Raw genomic sequence first — 27,143 nt, 5'->3', positions numbered from 1 at the left:
TCGCGATGGTGGCAATCATACAGGCATCTGTGATGCTCCTGTGAGGCCTCGAGACGGGTGCGGGCGAGCTGGCGCGCGTGGTCGGCGTGTGCGATCGCGTCGAGGGCATATTCAGTGGCTGAATATGTGGCCGAGGGCAGCAAAGTGTCCAAGGGCAACGCAGGTTCTCGGCCACATAGGCGGTAGAATGGTCAATAGCAGGCGGTGTCGTGACGCGATGAATTATACGCGAACGTCACATATGGTAAGTGAAGATCCCAGTCGTGGTGGTCGGTCGTAACGTACTTCGAAAGCATGTCGGTGATGGTCCGGTTGAGGCGCTCCGTGGGGCCGTTGGTCTGTGGGTGGTACGACGTGCTGAACTTGTGCTTTGTCGAGCAGGAGCGGAGGATGTCCTCGACGACTGCCGACAGAAAGCTGCGGCCACGGTCAGTGAGTAATTGGCGCGGAGCACCGTGCACTAAAATGATGTCATAGAGCAGAAAGTCAGCAACGTCAGTAGCGCAACTTGTCGGGAGGGTTCTGGTGATTGCGTACCGCGTAGCATAATCGGTTGCGACGGCGACCCATTTATTTGCGGAGCCCGAGAGAGGAAATGGTCCAAGAAGGTGTAGACCAACACGGTAAAAGGGTTCGGGTGGGATGTCGATTGGCTGGAGACATCCAACTGGATGTGTGGAGGGCGTCTTCCGGCGCTGACAGGGCTCATAAGCGGCAACGCAGCGCCGCACGGAGCGGGCGAGACCCGGCCAAAAGAATTGACGGCGTACACGGTCGTAGGTGCGCGAGACGCCCAAGTGTCTAGCCAAGAGGGCATCGTGAAGTTGCTGGAGGACAGTCGAACGCAGGTGCGATGGAATGACGAGCAGAATGTCAAGGGCTTGTGGATCAAAATTGCGTCGGTATAATGCCCCCTCCTTAAGAAGAAACAGCCGGAGAGAGGCGTCGCCAGGAGTTGGCTCCAGACGGTCGATGAGGGTTCGTAATGAAGGATCGCGCCGTGGCTCCTTGCTGACTTGAAGCAACTGGGACACAGAAAATGCAAGCGGTGGCGTCTGCGTCAGCCGGTGCGTCGACGGGGTAGCGGGACAAACAATCGGCATCCTGGCGCAAGCATCCCGTCTTATATACCAGGGAGAAGGTATATTATTGCAGGCGTAACGCCCAGCGAGCGAGTCGTCCCGTGGGGTCCTTGAGCGAGGATAGACAGCAGAGAGCGTGGTGATCAGTGATGACACAGAAGCCCGCACAGAAGTCCGTACAAGTATGGGCGAAATTTCGCAACAGCCCACACAAGAGCGAGGCACTCGCGCTCTGTGATTGAACAATTGCGCTCGGGGGGTGATAGAAGTCGGCTGGCATAGGCTATAACGCGATCATGTCCACGCTGGCGCTGCGCTAACACTGCTCCTATGCCGTGACCACTGGCATCTGTTCGAACTTCCGTTGAGGCAGACGGGTCAAAGTGGGCCAAAATTGGAGGCGTGGTATGGAGAGTAATCAGCTTCGAAAAAGATGCGGCATGGTCAGGACCCCAAGAAAAAGGGGCGTCTTTCTTCAAGAGGTCGGCAAGGGGACGTGCGATGGTCGCAAAATCCTTCATAAAGCGTCGGATATAAGAGCACAGCCCTACGAAACTACGAACTTCCTTGGTAGACTTCGGAACAGGAAAATTCGTAACGGGGCGAATTTTGTCAGGATGGGGTTGCACGCCTCCGGCGTCTACGAGGTGTCTAAGCACGGCGATTTGGCGGCAAGCGAAATGACTATTTGACGAGTTCAACTGGAGACCGGCGCGGCGGAACACGTCAAGAATCGCTGAAAGACGGTCTAGATGCGTGTCGAATGTGGGCGAATGAACGATGACAGCGTCCAGATAGCACAAACAGGTGGACCACTTGAACCCCTGAAGCAAAGAGTCCATCATTCGTTCGAAGGTGGCGGGCGCGTTACAGAGACCGAAAGGCATCACCTTAAATTGATAAAGGCCGTCAGGGGTAACCAATGCAGTCTTCTCTCGGTCCATGTCATCGGTGGATATCTGCGAGTAGCCGGAGTAAGTCGATTGCCGAAAAATAGGTGGCACCGTACAGGCAGTCTAGAGCGTCATCAATACGTGGCAAAGAGTACACGTCTTTTCGTGTGATTTTGTTCAGGTGGCGATAATCTACACAAAAGCGCAACGTTCCATCCTTCTTTTTGACAAGTACGACGGGAGATGCCCAGGGACTACAGGAAGGCTCGATAATGTCCTTTGCAAGCATCTTTTTGACTTCCTGTTGGATAACAGCTCGTTCCGACGCAGAAACACGATATGGACGTCGGTGAATAGGGTTCGCATCGCCAGTATGTATACGATGGGTCTCGACGGACGTTTTACCTAAGGGTCTATTGTCAAAGTACAAAAAATGTCGCGATAGCCTTCAAGAACGCAACAAAGAGCTTCAGATTGAGCAGGGGTAAGGTCAGAGGAAACTATCTTCTTAATGTCGACGTCAGTACCGTGCGATTACGTCACGGTATGGGCTGAGCTGTAACGATCTTCCACTGTGAATGGCTCGACCTCATCATCCTGAAAAACGCTAATTATAGCCAAGGAGATCCCCTGAGGCAGAACTTGCGCGGTTAGTGCGAAATTGACAAGTGGAAGGCAGGTGCGGTTGCCAGTAATTTTCAACACAGTGTGCGGCACGGTAACACCATGGGTAACCATAACGGCCGGAATTGGTGCGGCCACGTAATTGCCGTCAGGTACAGCTGGTGAGGGCAAGAAGCTGACGTGTGTCACAGAGTGAGGCGGTAGGTGAATAAAATCCATGCAGCTCAGATGATTTGTAGGCGGGTCCACAGGGTCGGCAAGAAGACGCACGTCAAGGCGAAGTGAGCCGGCCGAACAGTCAATGAGGGCAGAATGATTGGCAAGAAAATCCAGATCGAGAATCAGTTCGTGAGGGCAATGCTCGATGACGATAAAGAGAACGAAGGTGTGTCTCTCAGCAATGGTGAGTCGGGCAGAACACATGTCAACAATAGCGACAGTCCCTCCGTCGGCAACTTGTACAACTCGGTTCGGGGCAGGCGTCAGAACTTTCTTGAGTCGACGGCGAAGAGCAGCACTCATAATGGACACATGGGCCCCGGTGTAAACCAACGCGCACACAGGAACATTGTAGACGAGAACTTCCAAAAGATTCTTGTTCGTGGGCAAGGTGACGCGAGGATTTCGTGCCAATGTCGTCAATGCAGCTTCACGTCCAGAAGCTGCACTGTCTAGTTTTTCGGTCGGGGGTGCGGCGAGTAGGTCGGAGAAGGAGCACGGCGTGACGGGGGCGAGCGAGATTGGCGGCGGGAGGGAGAAGGCGAGCGGGAGTATCGGGGTCGTGTCAAAGGTGTCGGAGGGTCAGATGATGAAGCGGGCCTAGAAGGACCGACAGAAAAGGATGCGCTAGAGGGGCAAGGGGGGTAATCAGGATAATAGCGTGTCGGAGAAGTCCAGCGGTTGCGGCAGTGGCGAGCGATATGTTCAATTCGTCGACAGTTAAAAGAGATCGGCTTGTCGTCCACGGTTCGCCATTCGGAGGGGTTGCGCTGTCCATAAGAGGAGTAAGAAGAGCGCGGTGGGGACGTGCGTGGAGACAAAGATTCCGAGCGTACGGAACGAATGGATTGCAGGCCGACGTTGGACAGCCCTTGACGGACGACGGCCTGGATCAAGGAGATTGTCACCGGAGAATGATCAGGTAACGGGAATGAAGGGGCCGCCGGTTGTGCCGCTTCGACCTCACGACGAATGATGCGGGCCAAGTTGTCACATCGCGACGGCTGATGGAAGAGGTCGTCACAGGATGACGTAGCAGCTGTGTTTGCATGTCGCGTGATGTGCTGGGATACCCGGCGGCTTTTAGCATGCTCGAGACGGCGGCACTCCTCGAGGATGGTATCGATGCTGTTGACGTTCGTAAACGCCAGTAAATTGAAGGCGTCGTCAGCAATGCTTTTGAGGACGTGATTAACCTTATCCTCCTCAGTCATGTTCGGGTCAGCCTTGGCACAAACAGCGAAGACGTCGAGAATGTACGACACGTAGGACTCGGTCGACGTCTGTACAAGTGTGGCAAGGGATAACGTGGCATTGACTTGTCGACCAAACGGATTGCCAAAAAGGTCGCGTAGCTTCTCTTTCAAGAGATCCCAGCTCGAGATCTCCTCTTCGTGAGTCTAGAACCACGCCAATGGAGCTCCGTCGAGGTAGAAAAGCACATTGGCAAGCATAATAGTCGGATCCCACCTGTGACTGGTGCTGACACGTTCGTATAAGCGGAGCCAGTCGTCAACATCAGGACTGCCGATTCCGCTGAAAACACCAGGATCCCGAGGTGGGGAAACGGCGACGTAGCTTGGGTCTGCAGGTGGAGACACTTGCGTAGATGATGTGCCGCCAGCAGGAGCCGAAGTTGCATTGTCACCGTTGCGACCGCTGCGAAGCTCCATGACGGTTACGGGGAACGTCCACCTCCACCAAATTAATGTTACGTGAAGCTGAAGCCAAATACTATTTACAGGGAAGCTTTATATATATATATATATATATATATATATATATATATATATATATATATATATATATATATATATATATGCATATATATAGGTTAAGCACATTACAGACAAGTGTACATGCCGTCCACACTGTATTGTATAAGACGCGCATGCGCTCTATGCATGTGCCCTAGCCAGCGTGCTCTCTGTAACATGTGGCGGTTATCATACAGCCGCCGGTACACTATATATGTTGGGAAGCAATCCCGAATAAACGTTCTTCTTCTGGTTACTTTCACGCTGCGTGTTTATTGTTGGACGCCGGAACATGGTGTCCGAAGTATGATCGCCCTCACGTATGCTGTAACACGCTGGTTGAAGAGGCGTTGCTGTGCAAGGGCACGATGGATTTAGTGAAGCCACCGCAGCCGCTGGTGCTGTCCGGTAGCACCGCGAAGAACTGGAGCCTCTTCAAGCAGCGGTTCGAGCTGTTCCTGCAGGCCACGAAGCCACCGAAAGAACCACGGACGCCGAGAGCTAAGACCGCACTGCTGCTCACCGTGGCCGGAGAGGACGCCCTAGAGGTATTTAACAATTTTTTGTTCTCGGAGAACGAAAACAAGGAAGATTATGAAACAGTTACTAAGAAATTTGAGGAGTACTGCAAGCAGCAGGAGAACGAAGTGTACGAACGGTATGTCTTCCGCTCTAGAACGCAAGTAGAGGGCGAACCTTCCGAACATACTTGTACGAAGTTGCAATTTTGGAAGCCTAAGTGACTCCATGGTCAGGGACCAGATTGTCTTTGGAACAAAGAATGCGAAGTTGGGCGAAAAGATGCTGAAAGTTATGGACCTTACGTTACTGAAGGCGGAGGAAATTTGCAAAGCTGAAGAGGTATGCGCCGAGCAAAACAATGTATGGGCTGAAGCTGAGAAGCAAGTAGCACAAATCAAAACGCACCAGCAGGGCAAACGTTCAGCTTGTGAACAATCTGTAGAAGGTTTGGAGCATGACGAGGCTCAATGAGAACAGGAAGTGGCTCAGATCAAAGCACGCAAGCAGTTCAAGTGTTCTAAGTGTAACCGCTTCCACGAACGTTGCAGATGCCCAGCATTCGGCAAAACATGCTTTCGGTGCCGTGGCGTTGACCACTTCTCGGCCTGTTGCAGAAAAGGTTCTCAAGTGAGCGAAGTACGTGACGACCACGAAGGATTCCAAATCCTCGACGTCAGCACAGGCAACAGAGCCGATTGGGTCGTCCACGCGAGAGTGGCTTGCCAACTAGAGTCTCTGAATGTAGACACAGGCTCTCAAGCGAATTTTCGCCGTACTCTGTTTTTGAAAGATTCAAAGTGAAGTCTGCTTTCAGATCAAGCCCCTCCGTCCTCCACTCATACACCGGCGACGTTACAAAGCACATCGGGGTCGCTACGCTACAAGTGGCTGTGAACGACCAAAGTGGGCATTGTGACTTCTTCATTTTAAAGAAGAGCAGCCAAGCCATACTTGGGCTGTCTGCAAGCGAAGCGTTAGGACTAGTGTCTCGTTCTGTCAACGCTGTGCACACAAACAGCACTGACCAACTGGTGAAGGAATTTCCCGAGCTGTTTCAGGCCATCGGCTGTCTAGCACGCCAGTACCACATGGTTCTGCGGGAGGATGCAACTGCGGTAGTCCAGCCGGTGCGACGGGTGCCCTTGGAGTTGCTCGAGCCCCTGCCAGAAGAGCTGGATCGGATGGAACGTGCTGGAATCGTGGCCAAAGTCAACGAACGGACGGACTGAGTGAGCCCGTTTGTTGCAGCACGCAAAAAGGGTGGGAAACTGTGCATATACATCGACCCGAGCCGAATTAACGAGTGCCTAAAGCGAGAGCATTATCAAATGCCGGGACGAGAAGACATTGAGGCTGAGCTTGCCGGTGCCGCTTTTTTTCTCTCTTCGACGCGTACTCGGGCTTCCATCAAATCCCCTTAGATGAGGCTACGTCAAAGGTGTGCATAATTGGAACGCCTTTTGGACGCAACCGTTTCTTGAGACTTCCCTTCGGCATTGCTTCGGCGCCTGAAGTTTTCCAGAGAACTATGAATGAAACATTCGACCATGCTCCAGGGGTGCGAATCTATATCGATGACATACTGATATGGGGGAGCACAAGGGAAGAGCACGATATTCGCCTCCGCACAGTCTTGCAACTAGCTAAAAAGGCCGGCCTAACGCTCACCGCGGGGAAATGCAAATTCGGTCTGACCGAAATTGACTTCTTGGGTGATGTCGTAAACAAAGACGGAATAAGACCTAACCCCGCAATGACCGCACCATTAAGTGAAATGCCTCAGCGAAAGGGCGAAGCCGGCGTTCATAGAATGCTCGGGGTCTTGAACTATTTCGGAAAATACATACCGCATCTGGCGGAAAGGACGACGCTTCTACGAAGCCTCATTGAAAAAGACAACGTTTTTGAATGGTCCGAAAACCACTCCAAAGAATCGCAAGCTGCCCGCGACACATTGAGCAGTCCACCTTTGCTAGCTTTTTTCGACCCTTCTAGGGAGACGAAGGTCGTTGCAGATGCTTCCGAAAATGGGATTGGTTCTGCCGTTCTTCAGAATTATGATGGTAGTTGGCAGCCGGTCGCCTATGCATCACGCACAGTGACTGAGGCTGAACAAAGATACGCACAAATAGAGAAAGAAACAATAGCCATTACTTTCAGTTGTGAGAAATTTTCTTTCATTTCGTTTACGGCCGCAAGTTTGTAATTGAGACCGACCACAGACCACTGCTAGCAATTGCTTTGAAAACCATTGGTGACATGCAACCAAGACTGCAATGGTTGATTCTGCGCTTGCTAAGGTACGATTACGTTCTTCAATTTGTCCCAGGCAAACAACTGTTCCTGGCCGATATGCTATCAAGATCGTCGTCGGCCGTTCCAAGAGACAAAGATGACTTCAATGATGACGTTGACGTCCATGCAGTGAGCGTGACGTCGGAGCTGGTAAGCAAGAAAATGTTTGATCGACTGGCAGAAGCGACGGCCGCTGACCCAGACTTGCAGACAACGTTGCGGCAACTAAGGAATGAAGCAGAAGTTGAAAGGTGGATGAAACCATTCGGTCCTGAGTTATCAGAAGTCAAGGGCATTGTAATGAAGGGGACCAAAGTCGTCATCCCAAAGGCTATGAGAGCTGAAATACTCGGTCGCATTCATGAAGGTCACTTAGGCATAAATAAGTGCAAAGCGAGAGCCCGTCACTTGGTTTTTTGGCCGCGACTGAATACGGACATCCAAAACATGGTCAAGACCTGTTCTCTTTGTTGTCTTTTCCGCCGTACATAAAAATGTACGGCGGAAACTCCTACCTGTGCGTGTTTGACGCGTTTTCAAACTTTCCTGAAGTCGAAAAGCTAATCGACACAACGAAGTGCACTGTCATTGCTACACTTAGCTAAATTTTTGCAAGGTATGGAATTCCGTTGGAAGTCTGCACCGACAACGGTCCTCAGTTTTCATCTCATCAATTTGCTTTGTATCCAGATACGAGTTCAAGCATGTGACGTCGAGTCCGAGATTCCCACGGTCCAATGGCCTCGCCAAGAAAGGAGTCCAAATTGTGAAAACAAAATAATGAAGAAGACTGGTGAGCTCAAGGAGGACTTCCGGTTGGGTCTACTCGGCTATCGCTCGACTCCACTAGCGGAAGGCCGGTCCCCTAGAGAACTCCTTCAAGGCAGGAAGTTACGCACACGGTTACCAGACTTTGCGTCATACTCCAGTCAACTGACATCTCGGCGCCAACCACGCAGCCAAAGGCCATCCAAAGAGAAAAATCTGCCAGCACTCAAGAAAGATGCGATTGTACGAGTACGAGGGGATGCATGCGACTGCAAAGCTCGAGTCATGGGCCTGGTGGCACCAAGGTCTTATCGCGTCCATACAGAGGACAACAAGATGCTTCGACGCAACCGACAACATCTTCTAGCCACACGTGAGCCATTCCGGCATGACTTAACGGAAGATGACTCTGAGAGTGAAGACATTTCCAAGGAAAACGCAGGAGCACCACAGTCTATAACACAGCCGCCGCAAGCCCAGGATAACGCTGAAGTATCGCAGCCTACAACCCAGCCCACCCAATATGTGCCAAGGCGCCCGACAAAAGCGACAGCCCAGTCGTCTTCACTACGACCAGGATTTCCACCAAGTGTCCCGTATTGTGCTCGCATACTTTTTTAAATATTGCACTGATGGAGATGTATGGTATCAGACGCGCATGCGCTCTATGCATGTGCCCTGGCCAGCATGCTATCTGCAACATGTGGCTGATATCATACAGTCGCCGGTACACTATATATGTTGGGAAGCAATCCCGAATAAACGATCTTCTTTTGGTTGCTTTCACGCTGCGTGTTCATTGTTGGACGCCGGAACAGACAATATTCAGACAATCTGTAGAGTAGGTCTACATTGAGGTGACTAGTGGGTGACTAATGGGGACAGAAAGGACAAACCTACTTAGCCGCACCAATAAAATGTATCGTGATTCAGAACGCACACACACACACACACACACACACACACACACACACATATATATATATATATATATATATATATATATATATATATATATATATATATATATATATACATATATGCGCTCTATGCATGTGCCCTGGCCAGCATGCTATCTGCAACATGTGGCTGCTATCATACAGTCGCCGGTACACTGTATATGTTGGGAAGCAATCCCGAATAAACGATCTTCTTTTGGTTGCTTTCACGCTGCGTGTTCATTGTTGGACGCCGGAACAGACAATATTCAGACAATCTGTAGAGTAGGTCTACATTGAGGTGACTAGTGGGTGACTCATAGGGGACAGAAAGGACAAACCTATGTAGCCGTACCAATAAAATGTGTCGTGATTCAGAACGCGCACACGCACGCACACACACACACACACACACACACACACACACACACACACACACACACACACACACACACACACACACACACACACACACACACACACACACACACACACACACACACATATATATATATATATATACTGCGCACGCACATTACAGGCCAGTCTGCCTGCCGTCCGCACGGTTTCTGAAAGCAATCTTGAGACTGTAATCTACAGGTAGGTGACAAGGGTGACTGTTGGGTGACTGAAAGGTTGTACGTATTTTTTTTTAGGGGGTGCCCTCTAGGGAGTGGTCTGCCGCTAAAATTTCTCAAATCCGCTCATTATTATCCGAGGTAGAAGTATTTTCGTGCCGCGAAACCATGATTTGAGGAAACGGGTTTCACTGCCGAGCGCAACACTCTTTACTTGCCCCGTCTAGCCTCCGCAAGCGAAATTCTTTCTCTGCGTTCTACAATACCGGACGCATTTTACTATTGCTAGTAAGTACAGCTGGGCGTGGCATTTACCCTAGGCGGCCGGCATTTCTGCGCAGGCGCGAGTAAGAACGGGTGCAAGAGAGAACATCTGTGGGCTTTTACTCCTTGATCCAAACTGTGCATTTGCCTTTGAATTTCCCTAGGCACAACGGAAGAGAAGTTTCTGTGATCGTGTAGTATGCGTTTGTCCCATAGGTGTGCCGGCATTATTGAGTGGGGTCGAACTTGTTTTGCGCTCCGACGATTGCTGCTGGCGAGGTTAAACAGGTGAAACAGTGGGCACGGACACCCCATTTAGTTATCACTGTGTCTAAAGATACGACGGATAGGCGTTCTCACGCGTGCGGCTCTGCTGCTGAGTCAGAAATGCAGCATTATAATTTTCTCGCGCCTTACGGAGCTCTAGCTTCAAAAACTCATCACTGATTTTACCTGGGAGTACAATGAGGGCCGTCCAGGCCGAGCCTGCTCTCCTGGAGCAGTATCTTAGCTCTTGGCAGGCTTTTGATATGTGCCTGTCCGCGACTTTTCAGCAACATCTTTGAGTAGTCCCCTTTGAGTGAAATAAAGGCAAAGTGCCTTAGCAACCGCGGTTTAACGCGATTGCCTGATGTCATGCCCGGAGGATTATTGGTTTGGCGTCACGCTCACGTTAGGTTAGGTAAGCTTATCTTAGGCTAGGTTTAGGTTAGCTTAGGTTACGTTAGGTTAGCGATAAGGCGCTATGGTGGCGCGGCGTATTCTCACAGCGGTTACGCCATGCGGATTATTGCCTTTGCGTCTCGGCTACATTACCTTAAGTAGAGAGGTTCAGACCGATATTGACACGGAACACATGGATAGTCGCTTGGCTCATTTGTTGGAAGCGAAGCAGTCGATGTTAGCGAGATGGAAGGGTCAGAGATTGAATAGAAGGCTTAGAAAGCGTATAGCAGTGTGTTAATAAGGAAATTGAAGACCATTGAAGACTTATATAAGATAACGTTAGCGTTATGCTAGCAACATCATCATCATGAGCCTGGTTACGCCCACTGCAGGGCAAAGGCCTCTCCCATACTTCAACTACCGCGGTCATGTGCTAATTGTGGCCATGTTGTCCCTGCAAACTTTTTAGTCTCATCCGCCCAGATAACTTTCTGCCGCCCCCGGCTGCGCTTCCCTTCTCTTGGAATCCAGTCCGTAACCCTTATGACCATCGGTTATCTTCCCTCCTCATTACGTGTCCTGCCCATGCCAATTTTTTGTTCTTGATTTCAACTAAGATGTCATTACCTCGCGTTTGTTCCCTCACCCAATCTGCTCTTTTCTTATCCCTTAACGTTACACCGATAATTCTTCTTTCCATAGCTCGTTGCGTCGTCCTCAATTTAGGTAGAACCCTTTTCGTAAGCCTCCAGGTTTCTGCCCCGTAGGTGAGTACTGGCAAGACACCTCTGTTATACACTCTCTTGAGGGATAATGGCAACCGGCTGTTAATAATCTAAGAATGCCTGCGAAACGCAGCCCAGCCCATTCTTATTCTGCTGATTATTTCAGTCTCCTTATCCGGATCAGCGGTCACTACCTGCCCTAAGTAGATATATTCCTGATCTTGGATTGTAGCACGAAGTGAACACGGACACAGAAAGGGGCAGACAGGACGAGCGCTATCTCTCAACATGCATGCGTTTAGATACGTAGATGTTTTGTTCTTGTAATAACTACACCAAGAAAGCTACAGATATTTTAAATGTTTTAGGGAATGTGGTAGGGGTCTAGGGTTCATGCTTGAGCTTATCCCGGGCAACAAATTACAGTTTTTAGATCTGTGCTTAACGTTCCTGAATGAGCATGTCTGTTGGCAGTATTCGCCTAGGGCTAAGCAGCCACTGCTTCAAATTTTTTTCTTGTCATTCTAAACTTGTTAAACAGGCGATAGCTCACTCAACTCTTAGGTCTGCCATTACTAAATCATGTCCGCACAATATCCAGCAAAGTTTCTCACAACAGATAGAAAGGCTTGGAAAGGCTAGTTATCCCGTGCATTTATTATCACTAACCTGCGAAAAAACTTAAAATGAGTAAAAAGCCCCGGTAAGAAACAAGAAAAACAGAAAAAAGAAAGAAAGTTTGCTGTGGTACCTTATGTACATAGATTATCCCATGGCTTACGGAACGTGGCCAATAGGTATGACGTCAATACACTTTTCTCGGCGCCCCGCAAGTTGTCCAATATGTGCCCTATGATAAATAGGAAACTTGAATAGGGCGGCAAAAACGAAATGATGATTGCGGCGTTAGACATTTGTCCCCTTTAGTGCCTTGTAACGCCGGTATAGTTTATCAGATTCCACTCACGTGCGGGAAAACTTACATTGGACAGAGCGGCAGGTGCATTAATATTTGACTAAAAGAACACAAACATTCACTAAACAACCCTAATGCATATCACTTAGCGTCACATTGTTTCAATTGTGGTTGTAAACCTTTCTTTGAAGACGCAAAAATTCTTTCCAGACACAAATGCCAAACTCCACAAATGCCTCCAACGACCAGGAGCCGATCGGTTTCTAGGGAGGCGCGGGTGCGCTTTCCTGCAGCTGGTGGAGACGGCGGCGCAGCTGGAAGCCAGACCACCTGGGCTGACAAGGTCAAGGGTGGCATCAGCGCCGGCCAAGCGCGCGAGCAGCGCCAGGAGCATGTGAATGGTAATAGGGATAGGGATAGGATTGTGCAATTGGAGAGAGAGAATCTTAGCTTAAAAGCAGCCATTGACGGGCTTATCAAAGAGATAGCTGAACTTAGGAACGGCTTGCCTTCTGGTAACAGCGGTAGCTTAGGACAGGCTAGGAAACATGATGACTGGGTTGAGGTACCAAGGTCTGTGGAGGTCGCAGAAGAGACCATGGCGGACGAGGAGACGCCTGCTCCGAAAAAGAGGGCCCTATCCTCGACCGTGCGGATTCAGGGCAAAGTCGGTTCCGAGCTTAAAGCAATGGTGACGACATTGCAAGAAAGTGTAAATCATATCATTAGTAGACTGGAGCGGATAGAAGAACGGGAAAACATCACGCATCAAAGATTAGGCAAAATTGAAATACATCTAAACGAGACGGTGGTCCCTGTTATGGAGCGGGAGTGCACTCAGCCGCTAGCCCAGCAGGGTAAGTCGCCGAGTGGACTTAAGCTCAAAACTAGTTCACCAAATTTCCGTGGTCAAGATGGCTCTATTAAATAGTTCATTTAGTATTTGGCAGTGGAATTGAAGGGGGTTCAATCATAAGAAGGCGTCTCAGCAGCAGTTTGTTAGAACGCATGGTGTGAAACCTCAAGTTATCATGTTACAGGAAACACTGACGTCTAACATGACCTTAACAGATTTCAAAGCGGAGGTTAAAGATAATGAACAGGGCAGAGGACTCGCTACTCTCATTAATAGGAGGTTGCCGTATATTAGACATGATCTTCACATGGCGGATTGCAAGATTGAATATATTATGGTGGAGGTAATTTTAGGTCGGCAAAGGTCACGTCAGAGGAGCGTTTACCTGCTTAACCTGTACAGTAGCCCCCGGGACACGAAGAAGAGTTTCAAATCTCTCTTGGCCAAGGCAACCAATCTGGCTAAGGATGCACCGTTGCTCATTGGAGGGGACTTCAATGCACCATATCAAGTGTGGAAGTATGTTTATAGCACTATTAAGGGGGAGAGACTATGGCAGCAGGCACTAGACTTGAATTTAACTCTGATTACAGACCCTTCGTATCCCACCAGATGTGGCACGTCGACATGTAGAGATTCGACACCTGATCTCACTTTTGTTCGGGGGGTGGTGGATTCGTCCTGGTCCAATTCTAATATAGATTTTGGTAGCGATCATTACATACTTATGATTACTTTGGTAGTGGCTAATAAAAAGAAGCGCACATTCAGGATGGTTGACTGGGATGCACTTAGGAAACGAAGAGCGCAGAGGACCGACGATGAGGGAAATGAGTTGACCTTGGAGCAGTGGACCAGTCAGCTTAAAAGTGACGTTGAGGCGTCCACTAGAGAGGTTCAGACCGATATTGACACGGAACACATGGATAGTCACTTGGCGCATTTGTTGGAAGCGAAGCAGTCGATGTTAGCGAGATGGAACGCTCAGAGATTGAATAGAAGGCTCAGAAAGCGTGTAGCAGTGGTTAATCAGGAAATTGAAGACCATTGTCGGGTACTGTGCAAGCAGCAATGGGATGAAGTATGCAATTCTATTGATGATCGCATTAAGAGGGGAGGCGCATGGAGTCTGCTCAGACATTTGCTAGATGAGACAAACACTAAATCTAATCAGAGGACTGTGATAGGTAAACTGGTCCATCAGGCGTTTCGGGGCTCCACGGAGCAGGAGTTGCTGAAGGATTTGGCTGAGAGATACCTTCCGTTGGAGACCTGGCACGATACATCTGACGTGATGTTGGAATATAGTGGGGACGAAAATGCAGCTATGGATGAGGATACTGAAAGTTTACTGAAAGTGATATCAGGATGGCGCTGCAGAATCTTAATGGTCGATCGGCATCAGGGCCGGATGGCATTACGAATAAAATGTTACGGAATTTAGACGACAGGTCAGATGAGTTCCTTACGCGGGAGATCAATTACCGATGGAAGGAAGGCTCTTTCCCGGAAGAGTGGAAACTTGCAACTACTGTTCTGATACCCAAACCGGGGAAGGCCATAGGGCTTGAAAATCTGAGACCCATTTCCCTGACATCGTGTTTGGGGAAAGTCGCTGAGCATGTCATTTTAAATAGGCTAACGCGTTATGTTGAGGGCAATGGGGTCTTTCCGCACTCGATGATAGGATTTCGGCCCGGCCTCTCCACTCAGGATGCTATGATCAGGATTAAGCGTCAGCTACTTGACCGGCGGACTAGGGATACTAAGGCACTAATTGGACTTGATGTGGAAAAAGCTTTTGATAAAATCCGACATTCTTTCATTCTACAGGCGGTATCGGACTTGAACATGGGGCAGCGGCTTTTCCATTTTGTCAAGGCTTTCCTCGTGGATAGAAGGACATGTCTCAAGTTTGGGGAGGTAAAGTCGGAAAACTTTAAATTGGGTTGCTGTGGTACTATGCAGGGATCCGTACTCTCGCCTATGTTATTCAATCTGGCGATGTCGAAGTTGGCTAATACACTGGACACTGTCCAGGATATTGGCTATTCTATCTACGCGGATGACATTACTATATGGAGTGTCGGTGGTAGTGATGGAGAGCTTGATGCTAGGCTGCAGAAGGTGGTAACGCTTGCGGAGGAGTATCTGGGTCTCATGGGGCTCAAGTGCTCCACTAAAAAGTCGGAGTTGTTGATCTTAAAATCTAAGAAGCTAGGTCGTAGGCCGAAGGGTTGGATACCGGAAGTTGAGCCTCGCATTAGAATTCATGCTAGGGGAGGGTCGGTGATACCCAAAGTTGAAGCAGTCAGGGTCCTGGGTTTTGTACTTGAAGAGAACGGGTCGAACATCAGAACCATTCAGCGTATTACCAAGAAGATGGAGGAGGCAATAAGACTTATAAGAAGGATTTGTAATAGGCATAGGGGTTTAGGAGAAGAAGGTGCGATGCGCTTAGTTCACGCATTTATTATGTGTCATTTCTCGAATGTGGCAGCTATGCTAAATTGGAATAGGGGGGAGAAAAATAAATTGCAAGCATTAATCAGAAGAGCCGTCAAGGCTGCGCTTGGTCTGCCTATGACTACGTCAAACGACATGTTGTTACGACTCGGTTTGCATAACACTTTAGATTAAATTGCCGAGGCTCAGCGTACTGCACAGAGGGAGCGGTTGCTATAGGTACACCAGCGGGTAGGTATATTTTAGAGTCAATTCAAGAATCGGTGGCTGTGTCGCACGATAGGGCGCCGCTACACGAGTTGAACGTGAACCTTAGGGCAAATATCATGGTTCGTCCGTTTCCGCGGAATGTGCACCCCGTGCACAATGTAGTGAGGCGGGTCGCGAGAGCTAGGGCTTTGTTGCGAGAGGCAAAGGATCAGCAGGAGGAGTCTGCTTTTGTTGACGCCGCATGGATTAATGGTAAAAATGCTTATTCGGTTGTGGTGGTAGATGGCAAAGGGAGCGTTAGAAATGCTGCTTCCATTTATACCAAAGATCCGGGGGTTCCCGAACAGGTGGCTATTGCTCTAGCACTAATTGATTCAAGAAGAGTTTTGGTGTTTAGTGACTCGCGATCTGCGATTAAAGCCTTCTCGAGAGGACTTCTTGCAAAACCAGCTAACAGACTGCTACAGGGTAGGGATATCACTTCGCATACCGTTACTTGGTTCCCGGCGCACAAGGGGACAGTGAAGGGAGCCCCGCGTAACCTCAACGAGGTGGCGCACAGGGAGGCATGAGGATTAGTGTGCCGTGTACTCCCTGAAGGGGCTGGATCTCCCGCTCCTGAGTACAGGGACCAGCTGTTAACCTACAACGAAATCACCAAGCACTATTACCTAGGGCGCAGGGCATTCCCTCTGCCACATTCTAAATTAAATAGGCCACAGGCGGTTACATTAAGGCTTCGACAAACACGTACGTATCCTAACCCGGTCATCATGAACAACATTAATCCGGACTGCGGGGTTTCACTCTATTGTAGTAAGTGTGAGGGTTTGCTCGATTTAGAACACATGCTTTGGTGCTGCTTGGCGTTGGCCGGTGATGGTTCTCGAGGTGAACAGTGGTGGTAGCGGATGCTGCACAGTGAAGTGCTGGTGGACCAACTCAGGGCTGTCCAGAGGGCCCGTGTGACGGCAGAGGGGCTCGGCCTCTCTGTACCGACATGGGAGCGGCCCGCATCAGTCCCAGACTGGTCCCTCAGGACCTAAATAAAGTTATTCGTACCATACCATACAAATGCCAAACCACACGGGAAATATTCGAGGCATTCCACCTCAAAAGATTAGGAGACACTTGCGTTAGCCATGCATCTTTGTCTCTGTTAGATTCCCAATTTCAGTACCTTCAAAATACGTGTACTAATCTGAAGTAATCTTTTTTTTTGTGTTTCCTTCTCTGACTACCATACCTTGGCACGTTCTTATGCTGTGGTTATTGCAATCACATACACATATATATATATATATATATATATATATATATATATATATATATATATATATATATATATATATATATATATATATATATATATATATATATATATATGGTCTTCGTTCTAATAAAAATTTAGTTGAGAGGTAGCGCTCGTCCTGTCTGCTCCTTTCTGTGTCCGTGTTCACTTCGTGCTACAATCCAAGATCATGTTACCGTACCAACTCGCCCAACTTTCTATCCTTTTGCGTAGATATATTCTCTTACCACTTCCAGTGCCTCGCTACCTGTCGTAAACTGCTGTTCTCTTCCGGGACTGTTAAACATTACTTTAGTTTTCTGCAGATTAATTTTTAGGCCCGCCTTCTGCTTTGCCCCTCCAGGTCAGTGAGCATGCATTGCAGTTGGTGCCCTGAGTTACTAAGCAGGGCAATATCATCACCGAATCACAAGTTACAAAGTCATTCTCCATTAACTCTTATACCCAATTCTTCCCACTCCAGGTATCTGAATACTTCCTGTAAACACGCTGTGAATAGCATTCGAGTGATCGTATCTCTCAGCCTGACGCCTTTTTTAATTGGGATTTCGCTGCTTTCTTTATGGAGCACCACGGTGCGGTTACAATGGATACGGTGCGGCACAAATTTAAGGAACCTAATGTTTAACTAACAACATAAGCCTTCTAGTGTGCTTAAAAAAGCTTACTCGAGTTGCTGTGCAAAACAGCAGTTTGCTTTTAGGGCAAATATGTTTACGTTTATTCTAATATTTTGGCGCATCGGTGGTTCTGCAGTATTGCTAAAAGGTGGCATCATCAAAAAGCAGCTTATTTTTTTTATAAGCAAGCCTACAGTCAGATACAGAGATGGGGCTTGATATAATTGTGCCACAGTCAACACCGCAAATCAATCTTTCCATGATCGTTGAGGTAAAAAGAATCGCCAACACATTCCTGACACATCGTAAATGCTTTGACGAAGACGGTGATTTTCTGCTGCAATTGTCTACCAAAGCTTCAGCAAACATAGTATGATATAATTTACTGCCGGCCATTTCAGATAGACGCTCTTTGTGGCTTCTTAGTGATTTCGAAAATGAGGAGCAAGTGCAGTGAGATCTCTGAGCACCTCAAACACAGTAATGGTGATCGCATGGCAACACACACCACTGACATGCAAAGTATTTTTTGGGCATGCCACATCATTCAGGCAAATTTTTAAGGGGACACACTGAAGAGAAAATTATTTATCTGAGCTACATTATTAAATTAGGCTTCCACACCACCAGAAGAAGACTGCAGTTACCAAAAGAGAAGGCTTGGTAAGCCAGAAAAGAGACAAGAACGAAATAGAGATGGTGAAACCACAAGGTTCCCGTACTTGCTCACCGTCTGCTAAGGCCGAATTAATTTGTTTTTAGCAAATATTGGCTATAGTGCCTAATAACGGAGCCAAATACGGTACTTAGCAACTTTTGAGCAAACGTACCCAGCCGCAGCAGCCAAAGTACAGTAAAATACTCTGAAATACATAATCTCCCCCTGACGTACCCGCAGCAATGTTCTGGTGCAAAATTCGGCAGAAAATGAAGCTTTGACCTTCACACACTCTTCTGTAAAAAACCTCCCATCAGAAAATTAGCACAAGAAAAATAGTTGATGCATCTGAATTGATTTAGTGTTTCTCTTTAATGTTCCTTTAAGGCCAAATCTATAAGTTAATTTAGTGAGATATCTGTCCGAACTCATATCGTGGACGTTCAAACCACTTATCTTCCGGTTTGCTTAAAGTGTCTTTGTATGCCAAGCAACATGAAACTAAATAACAGGCGTCACTGTAAAGGGAGAAATTAATGGGATTCCCCTAGTGTGAAGCAACTGCACAGGCTAAAGAGAAACGTGACTTCATGGCCTAAATGGAAGAATAAAAATGAAATGAAGCTTTGGGTGGGCACCCATTCTATGGTACTAACCCTATATCTTAACAGGCGCTTCATCAGTCTGTACTTTTCACAAAAGCTTGTTAATGAAATCACCTCCCTTTTCACTAATGCTGTCTATGCCAGAGGGGGCTAAGGCTAAACCTTACGTAGCCACAACAATTTCATCGTCAAATTAAAGTCCGTTATGACCTCTATTTACCGCTTTCAATAGTGTGTAGCTGTTGACATACGAGCTGTGATATAATTAGTGTTGTACAGCACGGCCTGAGCATGGCATACATAAACACTTTTGTTCAGTGAAAAAAAAACATTTTCTAGTACTCTTCTGCTGCTCCCCGCAAGGTATTAGAGGATGCGCATATATGCATTATTCACAAGAAAAACTTGTTTCTCTGAGAATGCCACAGCCAATTACATATTTCAAACTGACCATTTTAAATGCATGCATAGTACAGCATGGCTTTGAGGATACTACAGACTACTGAAATTCACATCAGCCAAGTTCAGCTGCGAACACCATAATCACGCCTATAGTAGTTGTGCATATCAGCAAGTTGACAGAATAATAAGAAGGAGAAGGTGAGAGAGATGCTGCCACTGTAACAAAAGCAATAGCGCAGTTCAAGCTCTATTCCACGCCATGTGCAGAAGTACGAAGCTTACCCAGCTTTTGGTTATGCTCTCCCCTGCGACCGCTGCACCACGCTGACTGGCATGCGTAACTAGCAGTTTTTCATACCACGTTACTAACACCTGAACTGATGTGACATCAGAGAACAGCTTCAAGTTTGATGCTAAGCTGTAGTAGGGACACATTATAAAGTGGCTACATTAATATCTAAAGCAAGAGTGCTGTACATTTTTATGCGAAACCTGCCAGCCTGTGCACTTTATGTTTAGCAATATCATAGACAGAAATACTTTGTTGGAAAAACAGCACGCACTTTCTTAAAGCTTTCTCTCAGCACCCACATTTCTCTATGCATACATTATTAACCATTACTTACCTTCACACGCAGCACACAAGCAGCACACTTGGAGCAACAGAAACTGACAACATTTTTAGATCGGTGAGTTTTTCTCAGCGCTTTTGTTGCTGCTAATTTAGGCTGCTTCAGACTATTCTAATTAATCTCAATCGTATCTTAATAAACTTGTCTAAAGAAAGTGTCCCTCTGGTATTCTCTTTAGGGATATTTCATTGCTAATAATTAAGAAAGCAGCAGAAGTGCCATGAGAATTTTTTTTACAAGCATTTTCGCAATGTCATGGCACGCCATATCTCTACAGCTTTAAAACATCTTCACCAATAGAACTTCATTCTCATTATTTAATGGGAAAGGAAAATTGTGGAAGTGAGCAAGAATTAGTAAAGTGCACTAGATATTCAGGAAAGTCGGAAGCACCCAATACGCGAAGCGAACCTAGAACTCGTTAGTGGCCGTCATAGTCTTGTACGCACCCTGTCAAGGCAAGCAGATCAGATGCTTTGTCATGCTGTTCAGGCAGCATTAGTGCCGCAGGCTCCTATGTGGTGCAGAGATTCCTCCCTAAACAATAAGCAATGTTCAGCTTGTTGTATTTCCTGCTGAAACTGCAAAGGTTTGGTTTAACAACATCGCGTTAAATTGTGAAATGCTCCCGTACAGCCAGCTACATGAAGCTGCATCCGCTTGCACAAATATTTCATTCTTACATCACAGGCCGTTATTTAACGTGTCAAAGGCGCAAAAACACACAGAACACTAAACACAAGAAACACAGGTTGTCTTGGCGACAATCTATAAGCAGAAAAATTTGCATATAAGCTAAAGCCTTCTGACGAGTCAGAAAGAGCATTGGGGCTGCCCTCGCGCGTTGACATTAGCTGTGAAAACAACACATCAACATACGTCTAGAAATGTCTATGAAATTTCTGGCTGAGAAATAATGCACAGAAGCAGTGACATTCCCTGCTTGAATTTTTGTGCCCGTTCAGACCAAGCGACCTCCGGCGCTAGCACACTTCATAACAGGAAGCAAATAAGCAATACAAGAATTCCTTGGCAACATCAATACGTCTCAGCGTAATTTTCATGAAACTTTTCGCTGAATGTGCACAACGTGATGAAGAACGAACATTCGGAAATACCTTTTGTTTTCGTAGCTGTACTTATCTTCTGCTCCGCCTGACAAGGCACACCACACGAACCATAACAATGCGCCAAGCGCCGGACTTACCTTTAGAGGCGTACTCGGCAAACGCTGCTTCGTGTCAGTTCCTGCCGCATGGACTGCATCAATGGTCTCTCCGGCCTAAACACTGTTGAATTGCGGATGAACTACATCAAGCGATAGCACAGCTTTCAACACATTCTGCCATGCGCTGTGATCCGATGCGAGAGCGGCGAGAGAATTCATGAGCCGGAAACAAATAAACCGCGAATGGACCGAACTACGATGATCAACAACGGCGCACCGCACGAAACATACAGCGAGCTAATAGCGTTTGACAGTCCTAGGGGCTTAGTGATCGTTAACGCGTACAAAAAAGCAGCAAATTTTTTCTCGTTAGAACATAATCACGATAAAACTAGTATCACATCGGCTTCCCGGGCCGCCGCAACAACATTTAAAGATTATGTTTAAGTAGCTCAGCTCCTCGCATCGCTTATGCACACCGCGCAGCCCGCTGCCGTTCCCTCCACCACAGCGCTGCCATCGACCTCCACGCCAAGAGTACGAGCGTTATCTGCAACAGCCTGGCACTGTTATGGTTGTTTGTCGCGGAGCTCGGCATTTACATAGTGCTCGCTGAATAAAGCAGCCGTCATTTCTTTCGGCTGTTGTTTAAGCAGAAGTATATTATACTGTAGACACCATAATTGAAGGCGCACGCCCGAAGAAACCGATGACTCTTGCGGATATTCCTGAGATTCCAAAACGTGGTTCAACTATTTACTTACTCGTGGGCAAGTGTCCTTTGCCTTGACGGCTTTCGACGTTTTCAGTAGGAGCAAAAGCGGAATGGAACGTTTGTAAACAAGCAAGGAACTGTGCACTTTATGCATTCTCATGCACCGCGCTCACTTTCGATGACCTTGCCGCAAATGCCATTGGACGCGCAACATGTGAATTTACCACGTCACCTTCTTGAAGCTATACATCAGATAGCTTATGTGATTTCCCTCAAAGCTTTCTCCTCCCAAGAAATGGGATTTTGCTAATTCTAAATAACAACGCGGATCTGACTAAGGGAGGAAGTATGTGCCGTTTGTGGAAGCTTTCCTGCACCTGCGGATGGAAACAGACATGAAGCACGTCAGCATCTTGTCGTGAAGTTCCGTAACATGACATAAGAGAGGTCATCAGGAGTAAGGCAAATACGCCACAAGAAGTAAGGTTTATCTCAGGAGACGAAAAAACGTTGGCCTACGAACCAAAGTGCTTGTGCAGTATCAACACTCAGTGATTTACACGTCGCAAGTACTCGCGTCTCCGTGAGCGCAGAACTTGAACCGGACGCAATAGGCTTCGACTGCCGGCCCCGTGCACGAGGACAGCGACAAGGCACACAGAGTGAGAAAATAAAATCTGCTACACCACAAGAAGAAGCGCAAACACCCGCAACAAGCGTGCACATGTCAGCAGAGCAGCGCGGCTCACTTGTTTATGTGTGCGTGTGTGTGTGCGGGCGTGTGTGTGTGTGTGTGTGTGCGTGCACGCGTGTGTGACAAGCGTCGTTATTGTGCCAGCGCTTTGCAAACGTGTTTTTCATTAGGTGACAGCGTCCGTGAATGCCAAGATGTGCTACACGTTCTTCATTAAAGACCCTGCTTTAATGTAGGGACAGTGACATTTTATTTGTTTCGAAGTGAGCTTTCAACGCATGACAAGGCATTGCCAAGCGCTTAACAATCATTGGCACACGAACAACTTTGCCATTTCGCCTTGAATTTCAAATTCAGTTTTGCGTAGTATGTAGGCAGATAATGGTCACCCTGTTGCGACTCTAATCTTGTTTTTTCTAATTCCATTGTGTTTAATTTATTTGCAACAGTGCGGTGGATGTTGACAGCTATCTTGGCTACTTATTCGCCGACTTATTTACACTATGTTTTATGGTTCTGCTTCGTATTTTTTACAAGTGTGCATGCATGGCCAATTTCATGCCTGCCTGCTACGGTTAGACGTAAACAGGCACTAATGTTCTCTTAGCATGGCTCATGAAAAGAGACTAGGAAATGTTCAATTGACGGTTTTGTGGTTGACACACTTAGCTGTTGAGAAAATGTGCAGCTTCAAGTCCGCCCATTAAGATCTCTGACTGACATTTCTGATGCAAGCACTATTACTAGCATGTGACAAAGTGCATGCACCTTCTGTCAATGATCAAACTGCATGCAAAAAATTCCTTTGCCAACTCGTCCTTGTCGGATGTGTTTCTAATGCTCTGTAATCACATTGCCAGATCCTTTTATTGTGCGCACTATCACAGATATAGCATTTTATAACGAAAATTTTAACGTACCGAACTCATATTGCATTAAAATCGTAGGCTGATCTACTCTGAACAAGAGATGAATTCTCTGACGATAACTTTCCACGATATTGCCACCTGCAGTAGCGGGCACAGTGCAAGAGAAAAGGCAAGAAGAACAACGAGGAAGAAGCGCGCGTGCCACTCTCCGCCCGCTCGATAGCCAGGTCCCACTGCCATTTTTTCTGGAGCCAGCTGTCTGCATAAAACGTCGCGAGTCCGCTTTGAAGACACCTACAGATTGGTGGATGTGCTGGGTATTGCAAACTTATGCCACGCACGCTTCCTGGAAGTGGAACCACCAGCCCAGAACCAATCGAGACTCCTGTCCATCGGGTCAGCCGTAGGATCAGGGGACTGCCTCCGGAAGACAACACAGCGATTGCAACCACCTCAAGTGGAATGAATAGCGCGATGATGACAAGGTACACACTTCAGAACCCACGGGTTCCAAAGTCGTTCCATGGCGATGTGTTCAAAGACGGCGAAGACTGGACGGCCGACTTTGAGCGCGTGGCCGAATACAACGAATTGGATGACGCGGCTAAACTTAGAAACGGCTATTTTTGCCTGGAGGATGGCACACGTACGTGGTTTCAAAAGCGTGAGGAGTAACTGACGTCATGACCTGAGTTCCGCCATCAGCTCCTAGACACCTACGCCAGTGCTGATAGCCACGAACGAGGAGAACGCACGATACCGGCCCACGTCCAGCTTCCCCAACGAAAGGGTCACCATGTTCGTCGAAGACATGACGCGCCTCTTCAAACGAGCACACCCAGGAATGACCGCTGACAAGAAGTTGCGTCACCTGATGTGAGGAGTGAAATAGCAGCTTTTCGCTGGCCTTGTGCAGAACCCTCCCATGACTGTCGCAGAATTTTTATCTCAGGCTGTCAGTATGGAGAAGATGCTTCAGCAGCGATCGAACTACTACGAGCGGGAAGTGAACGCTGTTTCTCCTTCCGATATATTGGCGGCCACCGGAGGCAACGACGGCAATCTCCGAGAACTCATCCGCACTGCTGTGCGCGAAGAAATTCAGAAAGTTTATGGCGCGTTACAGGCTACGGTGAGCGCCATTGCGAGTGTTGTGAAAGATGAAGTGCACCAAGCGGTCCGCTCCACGTTTCCTCTTGTTAACACCGCGCCTGCACAGACTGAACACCGGCGTGTGACCTAAGTGGAAGCCCCATACTCCCTGCTTCATCACCCCCGTTGCTTGTTCATGCCGCTCACCCGCTTGCGCTTTTACCAGTCCAGTCCACATCGAAGGAAGACGCATTCTTTCAGCGTTTCCGCCTAACGCCCCACCTGCTGTGCTTCAGCCGGAGCAGCCAGTGCATTACGCCGACGATCGAGGCAATGACCCCTAGGAAGTCGGAAGTTTGGCACACACCGGACCGCGGTCATCTGTGATTCCACTGCGGTGACACAGATCATTTGCACCGTCAGTGCCCATACCGACGTCTCGGGTTGCGGGGCTGTTCCGCTTACTTGCCGCCATGGGGACCTGGCCAACGACCATGGGATATTGAAGATTATCTGGCTCAACCGCGCCCACCACCGCCTACCGGGTACAGTCACGCTCGCCATCGCCAAGGCAATTTTCAACACCGCCACAGCAATATTCGAGTGCAAGATCGCCATGTCCCCACCGGGAAAATTAATTACGGCGACCTCTGGGCCCGAGGCCGCTGGAAGTGGACGTGCTGAAGACCTCCGATCGACGCGAACAAGGACGGGCACCGATTCGACGTCAACTGCAGCTGAAGAGAATTACCGGCCTTTGCTCGACATACAGAGAGAGAGAAACAGGTTTATTTGCCACTGTAGGGTAGGAAGTTAGGGCAGGTAGGCCTAGTGTGGCTCCCAGGTGGGGGCGACGTCTTGGGCCCACGTGACGAGTGCGAATCGCATTTTCTTGTCTGCTCTTGTCAGCAGCTGGTTCCAACCCTCCTCGGAGGGAGCTGGCAGCAGTGATTTTGGGGGAAGGTTACGCTCGCATCCCCAGAGAATGTGTGCCCGAGTGGCGAACACTCTATGGTCGCACTTAGTACAGACGGGGTCGTAATCCCCTCCAGTGATTAAATAAAGCCTAGAATGACTGAGCCGTCTGCAATCTGCGAAGCATGGTGGCTTGCGCTCGCTTGATGTAGGGGTGGGGACGCGGTTACACGCGTCTGGTCTCCTTGTAGAAGTTGGTAATGTCAGCATAGGATTTGTTGGCCTCTGCGAGTGCATCTGGGTTCGAGGGGCCGGCCTCCCAGTTAGTTAGGCCTCGGGCTAAACGGTCGACCCCTTCATTCTCAGAGTTCCCCGCGTGAGCAGGTACCCACACTAAGCTTACAGTTATGTCGAGGGCGCAACCGCGGAGGATGTGTGCGGAGGGGCGACAGAGGGAGTTTTTTGAGAAATTTTGGATGGCTTGTTTAGAGCGACTGAGAACCGTGCTTTTGCGGGGATCCGCGATGGCTAGAGCGATCGCGACCTCTTCGGCAGCGGTGGGGCAGTGTGTGCGCACTGTAGCGGCCCTGATGAGAGAGGTGGTTGGCGTCGCTACGCAGGCTACGTATGGGTTGGAATCGCATTTCGCCGCGTCCACGTACATGGCTTGTTCGTCGGCGGAGTAGGTGACGTCTAAGGCTTGCGCCTTGAATTGGCGGCGCCTATCGTGGCGGCCGGGTGGCATATTCTTGGCCATGGGTTTGATGACCAGCCGACTGAAGACTCCAGTCGGGAGGGGAGCAGTGGGGTGTATGTCACCTGTAGGGTTGATGTTAAGACGAATAAGAATATAACGACCGTGTTCGGCGCGAGAAAGACGGTGTATCTGTGCAGCCTTGTGTGCCTCTATCAGCTCTGCGAGGGTTGTATACTCCAAGCTGCAGGAGACGCTGTGTGCTGACAGACTGGGGCAGTCCCATTGCCGCCTTGTACGCCTAGCGGATGATGCTATTTACCGCCACTTCGTCTTTGCGGCGGACATGGTAATAAAGGTATGTGTAGACAATCCTACTAATGAGGTGGTAGGCTTGTGTGAGGTGGCAGAGGCCGGTCTCCCACATTCCCCTGCGGCGAGTGGCAATGCGGCGGATTAGGCCATTGATTTAGTAAGCTGTGGTTCGGAGGCGTTGGACGGCTTCCGAATTCTGCGTGTTGTTCTGCACCAGGATGCCGGTGGGGATCGCTGGTTACGCGGTTAGCGCTTTAGTGGACAGAGCTGTGGACTTTCTATCTTGAGCGGGAAGATGGTGACGCTTCAGAAGAAAGTAATTACCCCTTGACTTGGCTCCCGAATTCGGACGGCTGGTGGTCACGTCGTTACTCCACCGGGAGCCTGCATGGCTAGCGTTCGGATTCGAGGATCGACATTTGTGGGGAGCTGCTTTGTCCTGCGCGAATGCTCACGTGACGTCATTCTCGGGGTTTGCTTTCCGCAAGAATGCGGCGCTGTTATTTACCTACGGTGTAGTGTAGTTACCTCATCCGACCGAGCAATCGATGGGCACGACGACAGCCGACGTGACGACTCCCTTCGTGTTTCCGCCGAAAGCGTTACGCTTCCTCGACGAGCCAGTGTCCTACTGGAAGTTATGTGCGGTGGAATGCGCGAAGGCGGAGTGGTG

Source organism: Dermacentor variabilis, chromosome 8 (genome assembly GCF_050947875.1).
Source record: "Dermacentor variabilis isolate Ectoservices chromosome 8, ASM5094787v1, whole genome shotgun sequence".
NCBI classification, from domain to species: Eukaryota; Metazoa; Arthropoda; class Arachnida; order Ixodida; family Ixodidae; genus Dermacentor; species Dermacentor variabilis.
The sequence above is the reverse complement of the archived record's forward strand: the minus strand, read 5'-3'. Positions refer to the sequence as shown.